Source organism: Ictidomys tridecemlineatus, chromosome 8, assembly GCF_052094955.1.
Source record: "Ictidomys tridecemlineatus isolate mIctTri1 chromosome 8, mIctTri1.hap1, whole genome shotgun sequence".
NCBI lineage: Eukaryota > Metazoa > Chordata > Mammalia > Rodentia > Sciuridae > Ictidomys > Ictidomys tridecemlineatus.
Window position 1 is genome coordinate 113370922 of NC_135484.1, and position 26421 is coordinate 113397342.

At 54.9% G+C, this 26421-nt stretch overlaps 1 long non-coding RNA gene across 2 annotated transcripts; it reads left to right on the plus strand.

Annotated features, from left to right (window-relative positions):
- Positions 1-3853: 3853 nt before the first annotated feature.
- LOC110597489 (uncharacterized) lies at positions 3854-24822 on the plus strand. Of its 2 annotated transcripts, none has more exons than XR_013425201.1 (5): positions 3854-4275; positions 20941-21476; positions 21562-23049; positions 23450-23527; positions 23927-24822. It is a non-coding gene; the product is annotated as an uncharacterized LOC110597489 (long non-coding RNA). The 2 variants fall into 2 exon arrangements; XR_013425202.1 differs by lacking the exon at positions 23927-24822 and having other exon boundaries at positions 3855-4275; positions 21562-21805; positions 22061-23049; positions 23450-23809.
- The last annotated feature ends 1599 nt before the right edge of the window (positions 24823-26421 follow it).

Below are 26421 nucleotides of genomic sequence, written 5' to 3' on the forward strand. Positions count from 1 at the left end.
AGGGACACACACAGAGAGAGGCTCCTGGGCACAGGACCAGAGAAAAGACCACGCGCAGACCCAGGACAGGGCCCAGGGCCTTCCGCTGACGGCCCCTGGGGGCTGGGTGTCGCCCGTGCTGGGGGCAGAGTGGAGGAGTGAACTCAGGGGCCCCGGGGAATGGATGGTTGATGGATGTGATCAGAGATGACAAGTGGCCGGGCGGGCGGGGCCATCGATCAGGACGCCCTCGCCGCTGCCCCGGCCTCCCTCGGCCCCAGGCGTCCATCGTGGGAGGGGGCTGCAGCCGGCTGATGGCCCCAGTTTGTTTCCATGACGCCCGGCTCACGTGACCCCTCCCCGCTCCTCCCCTTCATAAATAATGTCACTGGATGAAACTGCTCCCCAAGGAAGGTCCGAGAAAGGCTTCTTGCTGGCCGGCTGCGAGGCCCAGCCTTTGAAGCCGCCTGCCTGCCGGGGGCTGCCCGTGGGCCCCGTCCCTCCCTCCCTCTGCCGTCCTCAGCCCTGCTGCAAACCCTTGTCCTCTCGCCCCCCGACTTCTCCTCCTCCTACCCCACCCCCAGGGTCTCCCTGGCCACGCCAGCTGGACGGCAGCGAAGAGACAGCAGGGAAGGATTGTTCTGGAAAGGGCAAGACAGCTCCCGGGGGACGGAACGGGGCCGGGGGTGGAGCAGGTCCAAACGCCATCTGCTGAACGGAGGGTGAAGGTGCCGCTCCCAGCAGCTCTCGGGGGACTTGCCCGGCCTGTGTCCAGCTCCAGCTCTGCACCCCCTCCCTCTCCTCCCCACAAAAGGTAGGGAGTGGCTGCACCCCAGGTGCACAGCTTGGGGGACCCTCCCTGTGCCCTGCTCAGCAGCTGCAGGGTGGAGCCCTCTAGAGGAGACCATCTCTGCTGCCCCAGAGGCCTGCACTCGGCTGTCCTCAGCAACCACATCACCTACCCCAGGGCCTCTGGTGATAGAACTTTCCACAGAGAGGCCAGCCCGCAGGGCCCAGAGAGGTTAAGTGACTAGCTCAGCCCCACACAGCCTGGCAGGGAACTCTCAGTCCCCAAGAGTAGGAAATCAGCCAGGAGGGAAGAATGTGGGCAGGACTTGGTGGAGGAAAGCAGTCAAAAGCCTGGGTGGGCGTTGGGCAGCACTGGCTTCCCGCCCAAAACCTTGGCTTTTATCCCCTCCTCTGCTTCATGGCTAGTTTATTTCCTTTGAGATTTTAAAAAAATAATAACCTGGCTGCTTTGCCTCTGCCTGGAGAAATAACACCAAAACGGACTTTAAGGTGCAGTTAAGGTGGTGTAGGGCTGGCCAGAGGCCCGAGGGGGCACAGAGCCATCTCCAGGCAGAAGGCAGAGGGGCCTGGCCCAGGGGGACACCCTGCATCCTCAGGGAGAAGGCTGGGAGGGGCAGCGGCAGGGCGCTCAGACCCCAGACGGTCTGTTTGTCATCAAGCTCACGATGGGGAGCAGGAAGGTTTCAGATCTGTAATACAGAGGGAGGGCTGGGGGGTTGGAGACTGGAGGCCAGCTAGGAGGTCTCTGCAACAGTCCAGGGCAGGCGAGCGAAGGTGGGGTGTTGGGGAGCCACGTCCACTCCGTGAGAGTGGGCTGGGGGGAGAGCCAAGAATAGCCTGGGAGGCCCAGACGTCCATCACGTCAGCTTAGGGACCGACTTCCTCAGCAAGACTCCCCACGCCCAAGAAGCAAAATCAAGAATCAATAAATGGGATGGAACCCAACTAAAAAGCTTCTTCACAGCAAAACAATCAGAATGTGAGGAGCGAGCCCACAGAGCGGGAGAAGGGCTCTGTCCCTGCCCCTCAGACAGAGCAGCCATCTCCAGGACACACAAAGAACTCAAAGAACTTAACCCCCCAAACACAAACAACCCAACCATGAAATGGGCTGAAGAACTGAAGAGTCACTTCACAGAAGAAATACCATCAGTCAACAGATATATGAAAAAGTGCTCAACATCACCAGCAATTAGAGAAATGCAAATGAAAACCACACTGAGATTCATCTCACTCCAGTCAGAATGGCGATTATCAGGAATATAAACAACAGTGAGTGTTGGCGAGGATGCGGGATAAAGGCACACTCATACATTGCTGGTGGGACTGTACATTGGTGCAACCACCATGGAAAGCCGTATGGAGATTCCTCAGAAAACTTGGAATAGAACCACTACTTGTCCCAGTTATCCCACTTCTCAGCCTATACTTAGAGGACTTAAAATCAGCATGCTATAGTGACATGGCCACATCAATGTTTATAGCAGCTCAATTCACCATAGCTAAGCTATGGAACCAGCCTAGGTGCCCTTCAACAGATGAATGGATAAAGAAAATGTGGTATCTCTACACAATGGAATATTACTCAGCCATAAAGAAGAATGAAATTATGGCATTTGCAGGTAAATGGATGGAACTGGAGACTATCATGCTAAGAGAAATAAGCCAATCCCAAAAAGCCAAAAGCCAAATAAGGGTCTGGGGAACGAAGGGAGGATGGGAATGGGAAAGACAGTAGAATGAACGGGACAGAACTTTCCTATGTTCATATATGAGTACTCCACCCGCGTAACCCCACACCACGTACAACCACAGAATGGGAAGTTGTACTCCATGCATGTGTGATGTGTCAAAATACACTTTACTTTGGGGTATAACTAAAAAGAATGAGTAAAGATTAAAAATAAAGAAACATTTTGGAGGTTCAAGCAACAGGACTCAAGAGGATGGACCCAGAATAAGCAAAATGGGAGTCGAGGCGGACTCCTGGTTGGTGGGAACTGCAGCGCCACCCCACGTCACATGGGGAGGACGAGCAGGCGTGGGGGAAGAAGTCCTGTTTGGAACCTGCAAGGTTTGAGGTACCTTTGGTGTCCCAGACCGGCTTCCAGGGGTGGACAGATATTCTGGCCTGAGTCACGTGCAGAGGCTGGACTCGCCAAGCCCAGTGGGGCACCAAGAGCAGGGAAGGCAGCTGGTGGAGTGCTGTGCTGGGGACACAGCAGGACAGAGGGGCTGGGGGCGGGGGATGTCGCAACAGCAGGTCAGATGCAGCGGAAAGTGCCAGTGAGAAACGCCACAATGGAGTATTACTCTGCACTAAAAAATGACAAAATCATGGAATTTGCAGGGAAATGGATGGCAGTAGAGCAGATTATGCTAAGTGAAGCCAGCCAATCCCTTAAAAATAAATGCCAAATGTCTTCATTGATATAAGGAGAGCAACTAAGAACAGAATAGAGAGGAAGAGCATGAGAAGAAGATCACCACTAAACAGGGACAAGAGTGGGGAGGGAAAGAGAGAGAGAAGGGAAATTGCATGATAGAGGAAGGAGACCCTCACTGTTTTACAAAATTACATATAAGAGGAAGTGAGGGGAAAGGGGGAAAAAAACAAGGGAGAGAAATGAATTACAGTAGATGGGGTAGAGAGAGAAGATGTAAGATGGGAGGGGAGGGGAGGGGAGGGGAGGGAAAGGGAGGGGAGGGGGATAGTAGAGGAGAGGAAGGGCAGCAGAATACAACAGACACTAGTATGGCAGTAGGTAAAAAAGTGGATGTGGAACCAATGTGAATCTGCAATATGTATACGGGGTAAAGATGGGAGTTCATAATTTGCTTGAATCAAATGTATAAAATATGATATGTCAAGAGCTTTGTAATGTTTTGAACAACTAATAAAAAACAAAGAAAAGAAAGGCCCAGGGCGCCCTGCAGATTGGGCACTGGGCATCTCGCTGTGCAGGAAACCCAGGGAGCGTCCCCACTGAGCCATCCAGTGAGCTGAAGGAAGGTGGGCGTGGTGCAAAGGGGTGGGTGACCTTGGAAACCAGCTGGAGCCCAGGGCTGGTCACAGGGGAGCTAGGCTCAGAGGGACAAAGCACAGAGAGACCGCTGTAGCCTGTGGAGGGACACTGCCCTCCCCCTGCAGCTCCAGGGGGACAGCTTATGGGAATAAAGACCTCAGGCTCCGCTCCCTCCCTCCCTCCTGGCCACTGGTGGATCCAACCCCAAGCAGAGGGCAGGGAACCTGGCCACCAGGCCAGAGCAGCCCTGGAGCACAGCAGGGCAGGCTCTGCAGGAGGAGAGCCGCCTGGCCTTGGTGGTCTCTGGGGAGCACGTTCAGGGCTGGGAGCCCACAGAAGCTCTGAGAACTGCGGGAGAAAGAGACGCAGGAACCCCGAGAGCTGGGTGCCCGAGCCCAGGAGGACGGTTAGGAGAGGAGAGGCCTGAGCAGCTGCAGACACAGGAGAAGCAGGGTCAAAGGTAACGGGGGGGGGGGGGGGGGGGAGGCCGACCCAGGAGGAGGAGGGAGAGGAAGGGCTCCCCGGAAGGAGGGTCAGGAAGGACCTGGAGAGGAGGAGGAGGAGGAACCCAGGCCCACTCCACCCAATCCCAAAGCCCCAAAGAGAGGGGGGTCTTTAGGGTCAGCCGCAGAGTGTCTCTCCACCAAGGACCAGGAGCAAAACTCCCAGGTGGTCTTTCAGGGTACAGAGGGACACGGCCCAGCCTGGGCCTGGGCAGGGGCTGGGGGCTGGCCACAGAGAAAGCTTCACACTTAGAAGATGCAGAAGCAGTTTCTGGAGAGGATTGGAACCCCCACGATTGGGGTCCACACAGATCTCCCCCATCTAAAGTGAGAGACTTCCTGCAGCAAGTCCAGATGATTCAACAGCCGAAAGCCCGTCAGGGCTCTGTGCCCGGGACCCAGGCTTACCACAGATTAGGGTCATCTCATGGGCAGCACCACCATTAGTTCCACAGCTGGTCAGAGGAAGAGTCAGGACTGCCCCAGGCCTGCCTGGCCCCCAGGTCCCTCCTGGGACCATCCCAGACCAGCAGGGACAGGGGAGAGCTGGCCTGGGCCCGGAACATTCTCACTGTCGCGTTCTGTAGTTGCTCCCGCCAGAGGGACACCAGGAGGCGGTCTTGCTGCCCTCTGTCACAGCTCCTCTTGAAAAATAAGACCGGCCGGACATCTGAAGGGGTCTCTCTTCGTGTTTCTGAGCCAGATCTTCTTTGCAGCATCAGACAGGGCCGAGAGAATCCCGATGATGATCATTCTCATGGCTACTCACCCCAGTTTGGCAGGCGGTCAGGGCTGCTCTCAGCTGCTCACGTCACATCAGCACTGTCCTGGGCATTAACGGGAACCCACTGGGTCCTCGCGCTCCGACACTGTCACTGCACAGAGGAAACAGAGACATGGAGAGAAATAATGAGCCCACAGCACTTAGCTAGGGAGTGGCCAGGCTAAGATGGAGCCCCGCCAGCTGGGCCCCCGTGTCCCCGAGCTCCGTGAGCAGGTGGGTGAACACCCAGACCCGTGCCGTCGGGGGACTGGAACAGGGTCTCCTGTTCCCTTCTCACTTTGCTTCTTTCTGTCTGTCCACTCAGTCCCCTGTGTCTATCAATCACCCCCAAGGGAAGAGGCATCCTCCCCCATGGCCAGCTCCAGCAGCACATTCCCCCCCCCCACCCCAGGTGTCTGTGACCTGGCCCAGGTCACATGACCATCCCAGACCCAGCCACCTGCCTTGGGTGTGGGAAAATAGAAACTGGCTGGGTAGGCAGGAGCAATAGCCACCCGGGACACTCAGGGAAGAGGGTGGCAGCTGCTGGGACTGGAAGATTCGTAGGTTTAAAGCTGTGTATCTGATCAGAAGGCAAGATGGCACCAAGATGATGCGGTCCTTTGTGTTTTGACAAAAAAACAGGAAGCAAGAAGGGAGCAGAGGGAAACTCTCCCTCTTTGATTAATGCTGGTGTTTCTCACAACTATACAGAGATTTGTACTCACAAATGCCATAAATACACATGCACATTTATATATAGGTAGACACATATGCACTCTTAAAAAACATACCTGCTCACCCTACACTCACAGATAGACATATATACAATCAGACATATGCAGGGAGAGAAAGAGAGGGAGACAGACATACTGTGTCAGTCAGGATAGGCGAAGTCATGCTCCATTAACAAACAGCTCCAAGATCTCAATGATTTAAAAACACAAAGTCTTAATTCTCGCTCATCCTATGTGCTGTCACAGACTCTGTTCATGGTAGTGTCTCCAGGACTCACAGATGGAGAGGCCTCATCTCAAAACTTGCTGGTCTCTGTGTTAAAGGGAAAGAGAGAGCTCTGGAAGATTAGACAATTAAATTCTTCTGCCCAAAAATGTTGTTAGCCAGAACTGCTCATATAGCCCATCCAATTATGAGGGGGTCATAAACAATAATCATGTAGAAGCTGGGAGACCCTGAACTATTTAGCAAAGAGCAATAATGACTAGCACATGTGACACAAGTGTGTTCCCAAATACACATACTCACTGCTCTCCCGTGACTTCCTTATTCTATCCTTTGCGTCTTGGATCCCTACCTACTACCTGTCCCCAGCAAGTAGGGTCCAAAGTCCTCTGGTACCCAGGCATGGCGGGGCACCCTGTAATCCCAGCAGTGTGGGAGGCTGAGACAGGAGGATCGCAAGTTCAAAGCCAGCCTCAGTAACTTAGCAAGACCCTAAGCAACTCAGCGAGACCTTGTCTGTCTCTAAGAAATTAAAAAGGGCTGGGGAGGTGGCTCAGTGGTGCAGGGCCCTGGGTTCAATTCCTGGTACCAAAAACAAGAGTCCCCGCTAGGAGCTGGAGGTTATGGAGACTGGCATCCCCGGTGTTTCTGTCACCTCTGTCTCTGGGGGGTGGAGGGAATGCCATCTTTCTCCCTTCCACGCCCATTCTCCCGAGCCTCCCCTGCCCTGCTCTTGCCTCCTGCCAAGAAGAGAGAAAAGGGACAGTGCCACCTCACTGCTGCCCCTCCACTGGCTGCAAGCTCCCTGCTGGAGTCCCCTCCCTTCCTTCTTCCTAAGATGGCCCTGAGAGCTCCATAAGTAGGAGCTAGTGGCACCCGAGAGGCTGCTGCTGCGGAGCTGGAGAAGGTGTGGCCCAGAGGACCCTGGGCCTGAGGGGAGAGCAGGCAGACGCAGACCAGGAGGACCCCCCCGATGTGGAGGGAAGTCAGAAGGAGACCTAAACTGCAGCAGAGAGGGCAGAGGCCAGCAAGAGACAGAGGCAGATGGAAAGAGACACAGATTGACAGAGTGACGGAGATAGGTGGAAACAGAGACAGAGACAGGGCAAGAGGAGTGAACACAGAAAGGAGCAAAGACAGAAAAGACGGTTGCACTCAAGGGTGGAAGTGGGGGTGCGGCCAGAGAGAGCAAGTGAGTGTGTGTGCACACTCCGATCTTCAAGGCAAGCTGTCTCTTGTCGAAACGGACTCATGAAAGCAGGCATCAAAATACATTTAAAAAAAAAAAATTCATGGTTCCAGGTGCCATAGTGAATGCGTGTAATCCCAAGGGCTTGGGAGGCTAAGGCAGGAGGATCACAAGTTGGAAGTCAGCCTCAACCATTTAATGAGGCCTTAAGAAACTTAGCAAGACCCTGTCTCAAAAATTTAAAGATATTTTTGAAAAGGGGTATGGATGTGGTTAAGTGCCTCTGGGTTCAACCTCTGGTACCAAAGTAAAAAAAAAAAATGTATTGGTGGTGCATTATAATCATGCATCATAGAAGGGTTCATTGTGATACAGTCATACATGCACATGACAGGATTTGGTCAATTTCACTCCCCAGTACCTCCCCTTTCCCTCCCTCCTCCTCCCCAGTCTCCTTCCTCAGTTTACACATCTTCTTTTTCTTTTCATGAGGTTCCCCCCGCCTCCTTTTTCCTCTCTAGCCTCCACACAGGAGGGAAAACCTATGATCCTTGTGGACTTTCCGAGTCTGGCTTATTTCAGTAACATGATGTTTTCCAGTTCCATCCATTTTCTTATAAATGACATCATTTCTCCTTCACGGTGACTAAAACTCCATAGTGTATATAGACTCCCTTTTCTTTATCAGCTCCTCTGTTACAGATACGTAGGCTGGTTCCTCATCTTTCAAGATGAGCTCCATGCTGATTTCCATGGAGGTCTACTAACTTACACTCCCACCAACAGTATACAAATGGTCCTTTCCCCCCACAACCTCCCCATTTAGTATTTGTATTATCTTCTTTCTTTCTTTTTCTTTTTTTCTTTCTTTCTTTTCTTTTTTGGTACCAGAAATTGAACTCAGGGCCACTTAACCACTGAGCCACACCCCCAGCCCTTTTTTGTGTTTTTATTTAGAGACAGGGTCTCACTGAGTTGCCAAGGGCCTCACTAAGTTGCTGAGGCTGGCTTTGAACTTGCCATCCTCCTGCCTCAGCCTCTGGAGCCACTAGGATGGCAGGCCTGCACCTCTGTGCCGGTGCTTGTTATTTGTGTTCTTGATGACTGCCACTCTAACTGGAGTGAGATGAAATAGTGGAGTTTTGATTTGCATTTTTCTAATTACTAAGGAGATTGAACATTTTTTCCATACATTTCTTTGCCATTTGTATTCTTTTTGTTGTTGTTGTTAAAATTTTTTAGCTGTAGATGGACACCATATCTTTATTTTTATGTGGTGCCGAGGGTCAAACCCAGCGCCTCATGCATGCCAGGCAAACACTGCGCCACTGAGCTGCAGCCCCAGCCCTGTATTTCTTCTTTTGAGAAACGTCTGTTTAGTTCATTTGCCCGTTTATTCATTTTTCTGGCATGAAGTTTTTTGCATTCTTTATTTATCCTGGATATAAACCCCGTTAAAGCAGCTGGCAAAGATCTTCTCCCATTCTGAGGGCTCTCTCCTCACACTGTAATGATTGTTTCCTCGACTTGTAGAAGCTTTTTAATTGGACGTCTTTCTTGGGATGATTTCCTGAGTCCTAGGCATCCTATTGGGGAGGTCATTGCTGCACTCTGCTGAATGTCGGCCCTACCTTTTCTTCCAGAAGCTGCAGAGTTTCTGATAGAATTCCTAGGTCTTTGATCCACTTTGAGTTGACGTTTGTGTGGGAGGAGAGATAGGACCTGGTTTCCTTCTTCTGTATAGGGATATCCAGTTTTCCAAGTATAATTTTTTAAAAAGGCCGTCCGTCTTGGGCTAGGGTGGCTCAGGGGTTGAGTGCTCACCTAGCACATGTGAGTCCCTGGGTTCGATCCTCAGCAACACATAAATATAAGTAAATAACGGTATTGTGTTCATCTACAACTAAAAAATATTTTTTAAAAAAGAATGTCTGTTTCTCTAACATATGCTTTTGATACCTTTGTCAATGATGAAATGAGTGTGTTGGAGTGGATTTTCCTGTGTCTTCTATTCCAGTGTTTTGTGTGTCTGTTTTTATGCCAGTGCCGAGCTGGTTTTGTTACTATAGCTCTCTAGTATAATTTAAAATCAGTTATTGAATGCTTGTAGCATTATCCCCACCCCCCAAATGACTTTGACTATTCTGGGTCTTTTATTCTTCCATGTGAATTTTAGGACTATTTTTTCTAGTTCTACTGAGACTGACATTGGCATTTTAATGGGGATTGTACTAAATCTGCAGATCTCTTTGGTAATGTGACCATTTTAAAAACATTAATTCTGCCTAACCAAGAACAAGAGATGTCTTATCTTCTAGTGTCTTCTTCAATTTTTTTTAGTGTTATAATTTTCACTGCAAAGGGTTTTTTCCCTCCAAATTTGTTCTTTTTAGTATACATGACAGTGGAATGTATTTTGACATATCACACACATAGGGAGTATAACTTCCCACTCTTGTGGTTGTACATGATGAGGAGTTACACTGGTCGTGTAATCACATAAGAACAAAGGAAAGTTCTGTCCCATTCATTCTACTGTCTTTCCTATTCCCATTCCCCCTTCCCCTCATCCCCCTTTGTCTAATCCAAAGTGCTTCTATTCTTCCCTACTCCCACTGCCATGTTACTGTGAGTCAGCATCTGCATATCAGAGGGAACATTTAGCCTTTGGTTTAGGGGGATTGGCTTATTTCCCTTAGTATGATAGTCTGTAGTTCCATCCATTTACCTGCAAATGCCATAATTTCATTTCTCTTTATGGCTAAGTAATATTCCATTGTGTAGATATGCCACATTTTTCTTATCTATTCATCTGTCGAAGGGCACCTAGGTTGGTTCCATAGTTGAGCTATTGTGAATTGAGCTTCTCTAAACATTGATTGGCCACATCACTACAGTATGCTGATTTTAAGTCCTTCGGGTAAATACCAAGGAGTGGGATAACTGGGACAAATGGTGGTTCCATTCCAAGCTTCCTGAGGAATTGTAGAGGTTTTTCACCTTTTTGGTTAAATGGATTACTTTTTTTTTAAAGGTTATATGAATGGAATTGTTTTCCTGATTTATTTTCCAGCAGATTCATTAGTGGTATATAGAAAAGCTATTAATTTTTATATGTTGATTTTTGTATCCTGCTAGTTTGCTGAATTTATCAGCTCTATAAATCTCCTGGAGTTTTTTGGCATCATCTAAGTATAGGCTCATATCATCTGCAAACTGCTAAGATATCTTTAAAGACAGGGAGATGAGGTGGTCCTTTTCAAGCAAGAGACAGGGATTTGAACTAATCCGTAAGCTCAGGGATGGGTGTGGGGTTCCTGAGGGTTTCCACAGCACAGGCTCTGTCAAAGGAATCTATGGTGTCTGAGCTAGGAATATCTCCCTTCTGCTGCCTGCTCCAACTCCTGGCTCAGACGTGGCAGACTGGGTCTCCCTAAGTTGCCCAGGATGGCCTTGAATTTGTGATCCTCTTGCCTCAGCCTCCTGAGTCACTGGGATTACAGTCACTGTATCTGGATTTATGTCAGGTATTTGTTACAGCAATGATTTACACACCCCCATCTCCTCCCCACCTGCCGTTCCTCTGCCTGGGGGTGGGGGGTTCAGAGTAGACCCCCAGGTCTTTGTACATGCTGTCCCCTGCTGTCCCCGCTGTCTGAAGCACCTCTGAATCTTTCTCCTCCACCAGCCCAGCTCCCAGGCATCCTGCAAGACTCAACACCAGCCTCCCTTCTCCTGTGAAATCTTGCCTGAACCTGGCCCCTCTCCGATAAGATGGACCCCTCCCCCTGGGGGCATCTCAGGACCGGGCGTCCCAGAACATTCCTCTGCCTCCTAGATAGAAAGCAGAGGCTGTGGACTCAGAATCCCCAGGTGAATCCCAGCTGCGCTCAGGTAGCTGATTGGAGGCAGAGGGGGTGCTCCAGTTTCCACGCCCCCACTGTCACCTGAGGGTAATCAGAGCTGAGCCCTCAGCTTGTAGGAAACAGACCAGGAGCCAGAGGCTGGGAGGTTAGGCTAAGAAAAGTTTCATAGCAATGAAGGTGGATGAAGTTCAGCAGGAAAGGCGGGGTCACGGTTGGTGGTGGGCAGGGTCCTGGTTGGTGGTGAGGCGTGGCCATGGTTGGTGGTGAGGCGTGGCCTTGGTTGGTGGTGGGCGGGGTCCTGGTTGGTGGTGGGCAGGATCCTGGCTGGTGGTGGGCAGGGTCCTGGTTGGTGGTGAGGCGTGGCCATGGTTGGTGGTGGGGTTGGGGTCATGGTTGGTGGTGGGGCAGGGTCCTGGTTGGTGGAGGGGCAGGGTCCTGGTTGGTGGAGGGGCAGGGTCCTGGTTGGTGGCGGGAGGGGTCATGGTTGGTGGTAAGGCGTGGTCATGGTTGGTGGTGGGCGGGGTCATGTTTGATAGTGGGCGGGGTCCTGGTTGGCGGTGGGCGGGGTCCTGGTTGTTGGTGGGCGGGGTCCTGGTTGGTGGTGGGCGGGGTCCTGGTTGGTGGTGAGGCGTGGCCATGGTTGGTGGTGGGGTTGGGGTCATGGTTGGTGGTGGGGTTGGGGTCATGGTTGGTGGTGGGGCAGGGTCCTGGTTGGTGGAGGGGCAGGGTCCTGGTTGGTGGAGGGGCAGGGTCCTGGTTGGTGGCGGGAGGGGTCATGGTTGGTGGTAAGGCGTGGTCATGGTTGGTGGTGGGCGGGGTCATGTTTGATAGTGGGCGGGGTCCTGGTTGGCGGTGGGCGGGGTCCTGGTTGGTGGTGGGCGGGGTCCTGGTTGTTGGTGGGCGGGGTCCTGGTTGGTGGTGGGCAGGGTCATGGTTGGTGGTGGGCGGGGTCCTGGTTGGTGGTGGGCAGGGTCCTGGTTGGTGGTGAGGCGTGGCCATGGTTGGTGGTGGGCGGGGTCCTGGTTGGTGGTGGGCAGGGTCATGGTTGGTGGTGGGCGGGGTCCTGGTTGGTGGTGGGCGGGGTCCTGGTTGGTGGTGGGTGGGGTCATGGTTGGTGGTGGGCCTCTGAGCTGCAAGGAAGAAAGTTGTGCAGAGAAAACTCTAGATCATTAAGACAGGGCTTTGGCGAGAAGGTCAGGGAGGGCAGCTCCGGCCCACGCTGCTGTCAGGGAGTCAGTGGACATGACTCAGGGCACAGTCTATCTGGGAGGCCAGTGTGAAAGTCCTAATCCCAGGAAAGCGAATCTGCCACTGAGAGATTTTTATCCAATTTGCCACCATCGCCCTCCCGGGGCTCCGAGAGCTGCCAAGGCAGAGGCTAAGAGAAAGCGGGTCCCCCTGGAGATGACCTCTCCCAGACTCCGGCTGCGCTTCTCTTCTGAGGAGGACACGGGCGTCTGTGCCACGGCATCCTCTTGGGGGGACTTGGGCGTGGGCGGCCGGGGACAGAGCGGAGGCATTGAGGAGAGGGGGCAGAGGTCAGAAAGGAGAGCAGGGGTTGAGGGAGCCTGGGGAGAAGAAGGAAGTTTCATGAAAAAGTGTGGAAATGCAGGAGCCTCCTCCTCCTCCCCCCACCCCCAGAAACAGCGCCAGTCAGGCTCACAGACAGAGCCTGTCCACTGAGCGCTTAACCACTGAGCCAGGTCCTTAGCCCTTTTTTGTATTTTACTTTATTTAGAGACAGGATCTTGCTGAGTTGAGGCTGGCTTTGAACTCGAGATCCTCCTATCTCAGCCTCCAGAGCCGCTGGGATTACCGGAGTGCCCCACCGTGCCCAGTTTCTTAAGTCCAGTATGGTGTTGGTCCTCACGTCAGTCCCTAGAGGACCATACAACTAAGCAAGATCTGTGAACCACGACACAGCCTGTTGGCACCCACTGACATGGAGACTGTACCTGGCACTTGGAAAGAAGGCCCCAGTTTGCCCTGGACCTTACGACCAGCAGGACCACATTCAGCCTCCATGGATGCCAGGGCAACTTGGAAGACTGTGGGTTAGAGATCTGAATGGGAGGAAATGGGCAGAGAATAGACTGACTCCCGACTGTGGGGCATAGACAGGAAGTAAGGCACAGGGATGGGAAAAGGACCAGACAGTGCTGCTGTAACAAGTGAGCCCTCCATTGCAGTGGCTGAACCTACAAAAGTTCATTTCTTGCTCAGTCGTAGCCCAAAGCTGGTGTTGCTCTGAGGACAGCTTTCTGTGTGGCTGGTTAGGGCCCGGGCTCCTCTCCCTCGTTCTGTCCCCTTCAAGAACTCCAGCTCCTCTCTGTGCTGCCAGCAGGTAGGGAAGGACACCAATTTTGGTCCTTTCTGCCTGGAAGTAGCATACCACACCTTGCACACCTTCCCTTAGTGAGAACTAGAAATGTGACCTCCCCTAGATACAGAGGGTCTGAAAAATGGGGCAGCTACTTCTTAGCCCTCAACGCCATGCCACAGAAAGGGGTCCTGAATTCGCAGTGCGCTGGTGGCCAGCTCTGCCTCCATGACCAGTGTGCACTGGCCGTCTATTCTGAACCAGGCCTCCCATGGAATGTGAGTTATTTTGGTGTTCATGACAACCACCGGAGCTGAAAACGACTAGACCCACTTTGTACACAAGAAGCAGAAGCTCAGAGCTGTTAAGAGACTCAGCTCGAGGTGGAGAAGCCTGGACTTGAACTTGTCTGCCAGGTCCTTGCATGCCAAGGCCCACGGTGTCCCCTTGTCCCAGCCCATTGGTTTATTGCTCAGAAAATGGCCCAGAGTTGGAGACAGAAAGGAGGAAGTACAGGGTACAGTGGTGCATGTCTATAATCCCAGTGGCTCGGAGGCTGAAGCAGGAGGATCATGAGTTCAAAGCCAGCCTCAGCAACAGTGAGGCCCTAAGCAACTCAGTGAGACCCTGTCTCTCTCTAAATGAAATACAAAATGGGGCTGGGGATGAGGCTCAGTGGTCGAGTGCCTCTGAGTTCAATCCCCAGTACCAAAAGAAAGAGGAGAGAGACAGAGAGAGAGAGAGAATCAGAGGCTCCCACAGAGGGCTGGATAGCAAGTAGTGATGAGAGCTGGAAGGAGGACCCAGGAACCCACAGGCCCTGGGAGGGAGGTCCCTCCCTCGCCCTCCCACCTCCTCCTGCAGGATGGGCTGTCCTCACAGAGAGGGCCCAGGCTCCTCGGGGGCCAGCCCAGGTCCTGTCCTCTGTGGCCTTCCCTGCTTGGCCTGACTTCTCTGTGGGAAGAACCTGGCTCTCCGCAGCCCAGCAGCCCTGGGTTCAAATGCTGCCCTGGCTTTACTAGCAACAGAACCTGAGCCACCAAAGGGCTGGGGAAGGTGGTAGCTAGATGAAGGCTCTTTGGAAACACAAGTGAGAGGTGGTTCCAGATGGTTCCAGATGGTTCCAGGTGCCTGCTCTGAAGGGCAAGAGGGAGCAGCCCTGCTCAGCTGGGGGAGCTGGGGCAGCAGAGCAAAGCTGGAAGGCTTCCACCAGGGGCAGCGCTGCAGGGAGGGAGGGAGGGAGGGAAATCAGACTTTTCAAGGCCCCCAGTTGCTGAGGTGGGAGCTGCTTTCCAGACAGGGGGGCGGCGTGGGAAATGAAAAGGGAGTGGGTGGAAATGTTTCCCTTCCCCTGTCGCTGGCTGTCCTCGCCCCAGCAGATGACAAAGGGTGACGCTCCCCTGCCCCCCCAGGCCCCAGCACAGCCCTCGGGTGACCAGCTTGTAAATTGTTATGGCTCAGTGAAGAGCTTGCCCCTAAATGTCACTCACTGGGAATTAAGGGGAAGACGGGCAGGGGGACCTGCCACTGGCACAGCTCGAGGCGGGGTCGGGCTCCTGGGGGGGCAGTCGGGTACAGACACGGGGACACGGGGTCGGGATTCATGGAATGTGCCCCCGCCCCCTCGAGTGATCAATATCTCCAGTATTGTCCCTGCTCCTGGGGAGAGGCCAAAGGACCCCTGAGGACCTGGCATAGAGAGGACTGGCTGGAAGACAGAGCCCGGTGGGTGGGTGGCTGGGGTCCCAGTCCCCTCCCTGTGGGGCCCTCTCCTGCAGCCCCCGCACAGGTGGGTGACAGGGTGAGCAGGAACCTTAATGGGCCGGCCTCCCCTCCTCCCTGGCCGGCCTCCCCCCTCCCCACTCCGTGACCTTTTCTTATTGTAAAATAAATCTCACGTCCAGAAAAGGTTATGAAACAAATGTTCCATTAACAAATTATTTTAAAGCAAACACCAGGGTGAACACCTCTGCAGTCAAGGGCTGGAACGGGCTGGCACCCGTCAAGGGCAGCCCACGGCCACTTCCCTCCGGGACGCCCCCTCCCCTGCGGCCACGGCCACGCCTCCTGCTCTCCCTGTGTGGTCACCTGCTCCTGTCCCCAAATCGCTCCGTTTCCCCAGTTTTTGAACTTCAGAGGAATAGGATCATGTGTCGTATGTTCTTTCCTGGGACCGACGACCTGGCCGTATTTGGGGGACCCATGCATGGGGTGGGCACAGTCCCAGTCCATTCATTCTCAGTGTCCTGGGGACTCGTCCCTGTCTGTATGCTGTGGCCCCTTCGCATGTGTCCCCAGCCCTCATATCACCAGCTACAGCAACCTAGAGCTGCAGGCCACCTGCACCGTGGGGATGTGTCTGGTCCTTCTTACCAGGAAGTTCCCCTGAGGTCTAACCTCCATCCCCCACACTGCTGGATTGCTGTCTCTGGTGAAGTGGGGAGAAGAGGGAATATAAAAATAATACCCCAACTGCACCGGGTACTCTCCATGTAGGAAGCACGTCCTAATAAACTAATTGAGCAAGATGGTTATGATCATCCTGTTCTCAGTGTTTCACATCTTTAACTCCTTCCGTCCGCACACCCCTGAAGCAAGTCCCCTTATGGCCCCCATTCCACAGGCCTGGCAACTGAGAAGTTAAGACACTTGTTCAATACAGGGCTGCCAGATAAAATCCAGAATGAGCAACTGAATTTGAATTTCAGATAAGCAAGCAATTTTTGAAAGTATGAATATATCCCAAATGTTGCATATTAAATTCAAATGGGCATCGGGTATTTTTAATTTCCTATTCACGGCAACCCCGGTCCACGGTCGCGTGGCATGTCACCGCAGAGTCCAGAGTGGAACCCCAGCCCCGCTCCGCAGCCTGTGCCACTAGCCGCTGCCCTCCTGCTACCGCAGGACCTGCAATGAGGTCCTGGCAGCCGAGGAGACGAGCAGATGGATCGGGGACTGTTTAGTAAATCAAACCAGCAAGGCGAGGAGACACATTTTATATGGAGACTGAAGGAAAGGGAAGAAGTTAGGAAGGAAGCTCAGGCTGGGAGTGGGGGCACAGGCCGGTCCTCCCAGCTACTTGGGAGGCTGAGGCTGGAGGCTAAGGCAGGAGGATCCCAAGTTCAAAGCCAGCCTCAGCAACTGAGCGAGATCTTGTCTCCAAATAAAAAATAAAAAGGGCTGGGGGTGTGGCTCCGAGGTAAAGCAGCCCTGGGTTCAATCCCCAGTACCAAAAAGAAGGAAGAAAAAAGCTCAGTCCTTGGCTTCAGTCGATAAGACCAGGAGAGGGGACTCCTGGTTGGGGATCACTCAGCGCAGGGAGGCCGTAGCTCCCCACCTGTCACCGAGGTGCTTCCTCAGCTCTGCCTGCTCTCCCAAGACCCCGATATACAGCCTCAAAACCCACAAACAAGCCACCTCATCCAACATCCGGGACCTCCCCTGCCCGCCCTGGGACCTCCGCCCAGCCCTCTGCCGGGGCTCCGGGCCGTGGGACCCAGCTCCAGGCTTCCCCACAGCAAAAACTGCAAACCACCAAAACAACAAAAAATGAACGGGATGGTGTCAGGGGCTGGGAATAGGGATGCTGCTTTTATTTTGCAGAGAATAACGCATTTAATTACTTCTTGGAGGGGGTGCTGCTTGGCAGACAGCAGAGGCGATGCTAATAATAGCACCTTGCACCGGGGGCCTCTCGCACGGGGAGGGAACCATGAAAGGGGCTCATTGCTGTTCCCAACAACTTGAAAGCTCCTGCGAATACGCGCGCCTCCTTCCTCAAGGGGCAGAGGGAACTGTGCAGAAAATGCTGTGGGTTCTCACTTTTAACTTGCTGTTTTGATCCTCTGCAGCCACGAGGATGCAGGACCCCAGAGAGATGGGGGGTGCGTCGTCTGGTGGAAGCGGAGGGTGGAGGGGGCCCCTCTCTCCCTCCTCCTGCCCTTCCCAACCGGTGGGACCCGAGGGAGCCCTTCAGGAGATGCCTGCCTGGGCTGGCAGGGCTGGGCAGAGCCCCTGGGTGACCAGATAGGAAAAGGATTCAGGTCCTGGCCTCTGGCCCCAGATGACCTGACCTTGGCCAGCCTGAGACTCAGTGTTAGACAAAGAGTGTGGAGCAGCAGTCGGGCCAGTGATGCTCCGTGTCTGGGCCGTGGTCCTGCTCACGGGAGCTGGGCAAGTTCCTTCGCTGGCCCGGCCTCAGGTTCCTCATCTGTGAAGTGGGCTCCTACGGATGCCTGCTGCAGAGGCAGGTGGTGAGGGAGTGATGGATCCATTTACATAAATGGGCTTTGAAGAGTGTCTGACACGGAGGGAGAGAGAGCTGGGTAACTTTAGCCCTAACGACAATAATAATTGTTATCCATTTCTGAGAGATAACGGGTTTGGACCAGATCAGTGCCCAAGGAGGTAAGCGTGTGCAGCCACCTGGCTGAGACTGTGGGGAGTGGAGTGGCCCAGAGGCCACAGTCCATGCAGACAAGTTCAAGTGTAAGTTAAGACACGGCCAGCAGGCTGTGGTGGGGCACACCCATAATACCAGCAGCTATGGGGGCTGAGGCAGGAGGATCACAGGTTCAAGGCCAGCCTCAGCAACTTAGTGAGTCTGTAAGCAACCTAGTGAGACCCTGTCTCAAAACAAAAAATAAAAAAGGGCTGGGGATCAGTGGTCAGGTGCCCTGGAGTCCACTCCCTGGGATCAAAAAAAAAAAAATACACTGCCAACAAAATGCGTCCACAGGCCACTGCAGCTCTGGGACCACCAGTTTCAGCTGGCAGAGACTTACGGTCCCTCCTGCCATTAACATCTCTGGTTTAAATCCACGCTCCACCTGGGAGCCCCTCAAGTCTCACCAAGGCCTTCACCCATTTTCCAGATGGGGAAACTGAGAGCCAGACAGAAGTGGCTTGTGAATGGGTTTGGGCTGGGACTCCAACCCTGGCTGTCACTGTCTGTCACCCGTGCAGGGCACCGTCCGTACATTTTGCAGGCCTGCTTGCTGTGTGCTCTTGGGGAAGTCACTGTACCTCTCCAGGCTTGGTTTTGCCTTCCCTGTAGAATGGAGGCCTGGGACCGATGTAGCACAGTGTGGTGCAGGTATGAGCTTAGACGGTAGAGAGGACAGCCAGGTGTGGGGCGCACACCTGTAATCCCAGTAATTTGGGAGGCTGAGGCAGGAGGATCCCAAGTTCGAGGCTAGCCTCAGCAACTAAGCAATTTAGTGAGACTCTGACTCAAAATAAAAAGTAAAAAGGGGGCTGGGGGAGCTGGGGTTGTGGCTCAGTGGTAGAGCGCTCGCCTAGCATGCACGGGGCACTGGGCAGAAATGTAAAATAAAGATATTGTGTCCACCTACAACTAAAAAATAAATATATTTTTTTAAAAAAGTAAAAAGGGCTGGGAACATGGCTCAGTGGTCAAGTACCTCTGGGTTCAATCCCCAGCACAAAAAGAAGGAGGAGGAGGAGACGAAGACGGCTGAGAAGGCTGGAATCGAATCCCGAATCCCAGCTATGCAGTCTGGGTGACTTCAGCCCCTGAGCTTCGCCCACCTTCCCCTCCCGCCACCACCATCACACAAAGCCCTCTGAGGGTTCGCCATGGAGACAGCATTTACAACCACCCTGAGAGGGGAGTCCGATTGGTTTTTTTTTGTGGAGGCAGGGGTGGAGGGGTCTTAGGGGTTGAACCCAGAGGTTTACCACCTGAACTACAGCCCCAGTTCTTTGAGTTATTATCACTTTTTAAATTTTTGAGGCAGAGTCTCACTAAGTTGTTTAGGGCCTCACTAAGGTACTGAGACTGGCCTCAACTTCAGCCTCCCAAGTCATTGGGATTACAGGCGAGCACCACCACTCCCAGCCCCAATCCTTTTGTAATTTTGAGACAGGGTCTTGCTAAATTGTAGAGACTAGCCTCAAACTCATGATCCTCCTGCCTCAGCCTCCTGAGTCCCTGGGATTCTAGGTATCTGCCACGGTGCCTAACACGAGACCCATCACGATCCCTCACTTAGAGATAAGGCCGTGGAGACCCACAGAGGTTGAGTGCCAAGGTCCTGCCCCTCTTCGGGTCATCTCTGGATAGGAGTCATTGTCCAGTGCAGCCCAGCACCTGGCATGCATTGGGCTGAGCACTCTGGAAGCATCTGCCTCACGTGCCACCACGCCACCAGGGTACCGTCCAGGATGGCGTCCTCACAGCCAGCACGCCCAGGAGCTGGGAGACCTTTTGGGGCCCTGTGGCCGTGGAATTCATAATGTGCTATAACCGCAGACTGGAAAGGAGGCCGGGGGACCCGGTTCCTGGAGTGGAACTATTAATAGAGAAAGAGCCGCTCAGCTCCTCTATCCAGCACGGGAACGAGGCCCAGGCCTCCTCTTAGATGCCGGGCAAACACCGGGCAGGAGCCTCCCTAACCAGCTCAATGCGTCTGCCGGTGGCCGTAAAGAGGGGCTTAGTGGCACTCGGGTGCCGGGGGACCAAGGAGCACGGAAACAGTCCTCTGGAGGGACAGGAGGAGGCAGCCTGCCTTCAGCAAGGAGGGCGTGGGCTGAGCCAGCCTCTCCCCTGGCGGAGGCTGAGCCCTCCCTGGCAGCCGGGGGAGGCCACTCCACAGCCTCTGGACGCAGGAGGGAGAGGCCGGGCTCCACAGGGGGACATGCTTCCTGCCCTCTGATGTCCTGCGTCTCGGCCACCCAGGCCGACTGCTCACTTCCCTGTCAAGGTCCCCTGCAGCTCTGGCCTGTCCTTCCTGGGCCCGTGCCAGCGTCTGTCCAGTGGGAATGATACGCAGAGCAGCCACCTCATGGGGTCGGTGCGGGGATCACAGAGGCCTCGCCTAGTGCCCAGCCAGTGAGACGGGAGGACCAGGCGCAGGCACCTGAGGAGGAAATCCCTAAGGGCACATGATGGAGGTCAGGGCTCCACCTCGGAGCTGTTTCCACAAAAAGCTGGAGGCTTTCAGAAAACAATCTGCGCTGTGTGGACTGGCTCAATCAGGGGGCAGGATGTGGAGGAGGTCAGTGCTAGTGCCCAAAGAAACTGGTTCTGGAGCTAGGGGCTGTGTGACCTTAAGCAAGTGACTTAACCTCTCTGAACCTGTAGCAAAACCAAGATGACAACTGTTCCACCACACCCTCTGGGGTGCTTCAGCCAGGGAGCTGCCTGAGGAGGGCCGGCCACTCCTCCTGGCCCAACCTGAAGCCTGCAGGACTCCCTTCCTTAGGAATGGGGCAGGAGTAGCCCTGTCCCCAGGTCCTCAGTGGGAGGAGAGGCAGTGAGTTCCTTCCTTCCCAAGGACACACCAGTCAAGCCACACAGAGGGGAGACCTGCTTCCCTGATTCCATCTGTCAGAGCCGTGGTGGCCTCGTGCCTGAACCAGCCTCTGGTGCACTTTCAGGGAGGGGCAGAACAGTGAGCAGGGGAAGGGGCTCTGCAGCCAGTGGGTTCAACCTCCAGTGCTCTGCAGCCTTGGGTATGCCACTTAGCCTCTCTGTGCCTCTATCTCCTCAACTAGAAAATGGAGCTGATAATGGAAGCCAGCTCCCAGGGCTGCCGTTAGGATTCAGCAATCACACAAGTCAGGGTGACAAGCCACCCTCAGCCATGGGTAAACGCTCCGCTGTCCAATGCTCCATTGTCCCTGCTGCTGCTGGACCTGCCTGCTCGGGCCCTGGGGGCGGGGTCTAGAGATAAAAGGGAAAGAGGTGCCCTCAAGGGTCAAGGGGTCACTGGGGATGGGGAACCTGGTGTTTAACGGGTCAAGAGTAGGAGAAGGGCTGTGTGGTGGTGGGGGGGACAGGGGCTCCCTGAGGGGCAGCAGCAGTGGCCCCTGGGCTGCTGGGGGCTCCCCTCCCTTTCTGCCTCCCACCCCCAGGGACAGAGCAGCATGGAGAGAAGTCACCTGCCGTCAGGCTGCGTCTTCCACGGGGCTGCCACTGGCCATGGCTTAGGGCCTCTCACCGTGGTGGATGGGCGGCTAGGACGGCCCGGGGGCCTGTGGTCACTGCTCTAGAGGACACAGCCTCGCCTCCCTTGGGCTGGGCTTCCCAGGTGACCACCCTGATCGCCTGCGACTAGACTTTGGCTTGGCGGGTGCTCTGGGTGGGGACTGACACTCGCTCTCTTTAATGGCCAGTTTGGTGGACAGCATGGTGCAGCACCGAGCTCTGCATGGAAATGGAAGGTTCTGGAGGGCGCGGTGGCACCGTGTGAGGAAGGCAGCCTCTGCCGGGGCCTGCTCCCAGCTCCTTCCCACACCCGTGCCGGCCTGGCCAGTGGCTCCCCAGCGCCCAGGCCCCTCCGTGGCCCCCGAGGGACGCTCCGGGCTGAGGAGCCAGAACACTCATCTCTGCCCAGAGCCGCAGGATGCTGGGGCTTGGGTGAGGCCTGCCGCAAACCCCAGGCCAATGATCCCCGGCCCTCACTTTGCCCCCCTCCTTCTCTCCGATCCTCCAGGGCTGCGGTGTCCCCGGCCCAGCCACATCCTGCAGACTTCTCTGATCCCCTGTTCACCCAAGCGTGGGTCTCGCCTCCCGACCTCCCGTTGGCCTCACCAGCAGCCGTGCCTGGCCGCACCCCCAGAGTCTGGCTCCGTTGGCTGGGGCAGCGGGATGTTGAGTCTTCTCCATCCCCAGGTGGAGCTAACCTGCAGCCAAAGATGAGAACCAAGAACCAGGCTTTGCCTCTGAATCCTGGGGCCCAGCACTGGGCGTGGCTCATAGCAGGTGCTCCATAAAGGTTTGTTAATTGATGACGGCTGGGCTGGTCCACGTGCCAGAAGTGCTCGAGACTGACATGAGCCGTTCTTCCTCCCGGGAGGTGAGGCAGTGACCAAATTCATCTCTGTTGACTGACACATCGGGTTCAAGTTCTGCCCTCTCCTAGGCCTTGGGCAAGTTGAACCTCAGTTTCTGTAATCGAGGTCCCGACATCTCCTACCCTACAGTGGCTTTGAGGAAGGAGAGCATTTTCGTAAGGGCTCAGCTCTGGCTACCTGGATCCTAGCAGGGCACAGGGTTTCCACCAAAGGGTTGTTTGCAGACAGATGAGCAGAAGTGGGAAAGATCACCATGGATGGTAGGAAGCCCAGGCCGGCCCCCTGGGGAGCTACACCACTCCACACCCCCATCCCCCACCCCTGCGCCTAGGGAGGAAGGGGAGGGAACAGTCCCAGGAACCGGACAGAGGCAGAGCCAGGCTGTGGGGGAAGGACCAGTCCTACCTGATCTCTCTCCCTTCCTCCTGGTTCCTCGTGGCGCCTGGCTTGGGGCAATGCCACCCAGAGGCGGGCCTGGGGCCAGGGTATGTGCTCCACAGAGGCCAGCCTCCCTGGAGGCACAGCCCAGGGAGGAGGAGCGCAGAGAGGAGCCAACTGCAGAGTCCCGACACCCCACGCTGTGGCCAACGCTGACTGAAGAGCGTCACTACTGCAGCTGCTGTGGCCCGCCTGGCCCCCAGGTGGTGTCTGAGCTTCACACTGGACTGTCACCCGCCCACCCGGGGTCTCCCTAGCACAGCAGACAGCCCAGGGGCAGGTCCATGGCGCCCCGTCCACTGGTGCCCCGTGCACACTGCAGGGAGGAGAGACCGTGCCGTGGTGCGACACCCGGTGATCAGCCACGCGGTGAGTGTGTGTGACAAGCCATCAGAATGGCTTTGCTACAGCGAGCTTCATTAAAATGGAAACACATCGCTGGAGTATGCAGATGGGGCCACTTTATTACTTTTTAATTTGTTTACAGAAAGCCCTTGTTTGGTGTACACCATCTTTGCAAATAGTAACAAATGGGCATGTTTGTCGCCGCCAAAGCGGGGGCGTCCCTGGATAAATAGGTGGCAACCGTGTTTGTTGGAACGCTGCGCCTGGTTCTCCTAATAGAATCTGACGCGTTGGAAACCGTGCAGGGGGCTGGAGGGGGGAGCCACAGAGGTGCGGTGCGGTTCTCTGTCCCTCTCCACACTCAGCGACCCGGGCCGCATCTTCCCACTCCATGACCTCACGGTTTCTCTGTTTTTCCCGCCAGTTTTCACGCAGAACCTGCAACCTCCCTGGCCCACCAGCTTCTCGGCTCCCCAGGGCAGCCCCCCCACTCTTGAATAAGGTAAACCCCCCAGACGGCCAAGTGCACTGGGACTATGGGTCAAATGAATGACGGCGACTCAGCCGAGTGAGATTGCTCAGGTGACAGTTCAAAAGCTTATCCCAGAGCCCCCAACAGCGACGACATTCACAGATGGGTCAGGAGCCTCCGGTCTCGGGTCCTTCCTGATCACCTGGGTGATGTCGCTCAGCCTCTCTGAGCCTCAGTCTCCTCATCTGTACAGTGGGAATAATGAAGATCCCTGGGCCTGGGGAAGTAGCTGAGCGGGAGAGCACACGCCCCCCCCCCCCCCCCCCGCCCCGGCTTCCATCCAGCACCGAAAGATCAATAAGTCATTAACTATAATGACACCCTCATCCTGGGGTTTCCGTGGGGGGTTGGATTCTTTGTAATTAGCAGGTGGCCCCAGCCAGTGTCGGTGGCTGTCAACTCACATGGTGATGACTGTGGCCGTGGCCGTGTCTCCACTGCAGACAGCTCTGTGATCTTACAGAGAGTCACCGGTCCCGCAGGATCTGTCCTGTCCTGCCCCCGTCTGCCATCCCCCCCCCACTGTGGTACTCACTGCCATCCCAACGCCACCCTCAACCTCACGGGACCCCTCAGGGGACCATCTCGGCCAGGACAGCCTTTGGCTGGGTCCCCATAAATACTTGTCAAATGAAGGAACATCCAGGTCCCCAGAGCTCGAGTGTGAACCCGATGTGAGGAAGTGCTCTGGGAATCCAGGCGGTTGTCACCGCGACGGTGTCAAGTCCCACCCGTGTCACGTTCCGGCCGCTGCGTGTTTGGTGTGTGCACATCCAGCCTCTCAGGCCCTGGCCCTGGGGAGGGCCCATCACTAGGTGTTGGTTTTAACACGTAGAATGAAACATGGCCAGAGAACAGCGACAGGACACAGCCCTCTAATCCCGGGGAGCCCAGGCCCAGCACCGTCCCCTGAGGTCCCTGCAGGTGCCTGGGCTCAGGTCACTTGTCCTGCGATGGACGCCCAGGTGCAGAGCCTCCATGGGCAGTGCCAGGTGACTCTGCGGCCCCTGATGTCCCCTCATGAGAGGGGGAAGCCGCCCTCCCTCTGGTATGACTCCCCCATTTCATAGACGTGGACGTCCAGGGGAGAGGCGCACGAGGCGCACACTGGGGGCTCCCCAGCCTTCCCCCCCCCCCGCCTCCCGGGCTCTGTTTCACACCCCGCTGCCTCGTCACAAAGGGACATTAACAACCCCCCTGGTGGAGCAGGAAACCAGATCTGTGCATTTCAAATAAATCTCCAACTACAAGAGAAGCAAACCAAACAGCAAGGGCCTGTCCGTCACCCAGGGTGCTCCATTAACCAGAAACGCGCCGCCCCTCGCTAACCAGGAGTGCACCTTGAAGGTCACCCCTGGGTGAGCCCGTGGGATTTCAGACATTACAGGTCTCTAATGGATCACTCCAGCAAAGACCTGTGGCTGGCATGGTGAAAACAGGGACCCTGCCTTTTCCTTTCTTTTTTTGGGGGGGGGCGGGACTGGAGATTGAACCCAGGGGGCGCTTAACCACTGAGCCACATCCCCAGCCTTTTTAAATATTTTATTTAGAGACAGGGCCTCGCTGAGTTGCTTTCAGGGCCTTGCTAAGTTCCTGAGGCTGGCTTTGAACCCGCGATCCTCCTGCCTCAGCCTCCCGAGCCACTGGGATCACAGGCCAGCACCACCATGCCCGGCTAGAGCCCAGCTTTGCTGAGAAGCTGCCCAGGAATTGTGCTGAAGTTGTGGTCCAGCTAACAGTACTCAGTGGTCACCGCATTTGCATGGACCATGCGCCGGACACTGGTCTAAACCCTTCAAGTCACCACGGTCTTGTGATGTATTATTCTAACTTTACAGATGGGGAAACCGAGGCACGGGAAAGTGAAGGAACAGGCCCCTGGTCACATGGCTGGTGCAGGGTAGAGCCAGGAATCAAAGTCAGGTAGTCAGATTCCCACACTCCACACTTTTCCCTCCTATTGACTGGCCAAGGTGCGGGGCGGGGGAGTCTCAGGACAGTTTAAAGCAGACAGATTCAGAGTATTAAGCAATCGACTTTATTACTAAAGTTTTAAATCTCAAAGACCACTGCTGGTGGTGAAAGATCACAGCTACCCCCATTGGGTGTGAAACAGCATTATCAGCAAAAGAGGCTGATGGGAGACAGTGCATCACTTGGACTGGTGGCCATGAGGGAGAGTGTATTTGGGTCACAATTATAAAATACTGTGTCCTTCCTTGGTCACTCGTTTCAACCTCTGCCTGCCTTTGACAAAGAAAATACCTGAAGCCCAGAGAAGCTAGGTGATTTGCCAGAGGTCACACAGCACGTTATCAGGCCACCGAACGTCCTCAATTCAGTAAATGTTCAATAGGACATCCACCCAGACACTGAGGTGGGTTCTTTGCCCTAGATGTCAGAGAGGAAGCCAACCACGGGGCTGAAGCAGCTCCTCCCACAGCTCCAGTCACAGTCCAGGGCTATTTTCTCCCTAAGTGCAGCTGCTGCTGTGGGATAGTCACTTAAAGGTCTTAGCCCCTGGTTCTCCTCAGGAGAGGAAAAAGGAAAGGCCAGTCGCCTACGGATCCTTTTGTTTGGGGGGCCAATGAATCTCTTTCACCTCTCAGAAACTTCCAAATAATCCTCTCCCTTCCAGTAATTCTAGGAAAAGGAAAATTGACTCCCACCCGCCTCCCCCACCACCATTTAAGCTAATGGCTCAGAGAGGGGGCCGGGGTGGCTTCTTTGTGTGCCCCCTCCCTCCTCCTCACAGGCCCCAATAGTGATCCCTGGCAGTGATGTCACAGGACAGGGTGGGGAGGACACATCTCCAGCCAGCTGACCAGGAGGAGGGGGGCGTGGAGGAAGGGGCAGGAGCCCCC